The sequence below is a fragment of the Octodon degus genome, unplaced genomic scaffold (genome assembly GCF_000260255.1).
Source record: "Octodon degus isolate 3935 unplaced genomic scaffold, OctDeg1.0 scaffold00238, whole genome shotgun sequence".
NCBI classification, from domain to species: Eukaryota; Metazoa; Chordata; class Mammalia; order Rodentia; family Octodontidae; genus Octodon; species Octodon degus.
In genome coordinates, this window is record NW_004524814.1 from 70,235 (window position 1) to 71,488 (window position 1,254).

Genomic DNA, 1,254 nt, shown 5'->3' on the forward strand with positions numbered 1-1,254 from the left:
GATTTTATTTATTTATTTTTATTAATTTTATTGAGAAGCAAATAGCAATGAGACAGTTTCAAAACCGATTAGTAGGACAGTTTCAATAACTAATACATTGTATATCATTGTCTTCATAGTGGTTATTCATAGTAGAAGATGTAGACATGATATCCTGTCCAAATGCTATTAGTACAAAACTTTCTTTTTATTGAATTAAGAGAAAGTAGCTGTATATCTATCCTAACTATTTTGTATATAAAAATACAAAATGGTCCTTCATTTATATCCCATTTTTCTGTTTATGTCTGAGGTGGGGACAGCCAACATTTTGGCCCTAGCCTTTCAAGGTCAGTGAGGACTCAGGACATAAGAGCACTTGTACTGTAGCATCCTGCAACTCAGTGATGTCCCAGATTTTCTGATCAAGGAGATTATGGGGCCACAGAGGAAAGTGATTGATGATGTAGAGTGCCTGAGGAGAGTCACATGGAGAGAAAACATTCTCTCAGACTTTTACAGAGAGCAAATTGGTCAAGCAATGGCCCTGACTCATCCACATGGCTGACACTGACAAAGGATCTACAAACTATCGTACAGGATTTCAGGGTATATCCTGAGGGGATTTGACTGACCTTGTCAAATATAAAAGTTATATAGGTGTTGTTTTATCTTGGTCTTAACCATCTAGCAGAAAGGTATAAAAAGTAAAGCCTTATTAATATGCTGAGCTGTAAAGAGCTCAAGTTAACAAGTTCTCTGGGGAGATGGCTCAGTAGAATAAGCGCTTGCCTGGCAAGTGCAAGAACCTGAGTTCAATCCCTGGTTCTGCCAAATAAATAAATAAATTCTGACATTGCCAGTCCTACAGATAACCCACTACTATTTTGGACTACTGTACTATATTGGATTATTTTACTGAATTCTTGCACCTACAATATTTATTTTTTTCCATAATTTTATTGAGAAACAAATAGCAATGAGACAGTTTCAAACCAAATTGGTTTCAATAATTAACACATTGCATACATTCTTCCTAGTGGTTAATTGCTGTACAAGATGCGGACATGATATCTTATTTACAAACATCATTAGAACAAATCCCTCTATTCATTAAGAGAATGTAACAATATATCTATCCTAAGTACTTTGAATACACAGATACAAAATGGACATTCATTTGCATCCCTTTTTTTTTGTTAAGTTCCATTATTTGAATATTATAGGTGTGCAAACTCAGCAAAATATCCTAAAAGAGTCCAGTAGTCCATAATA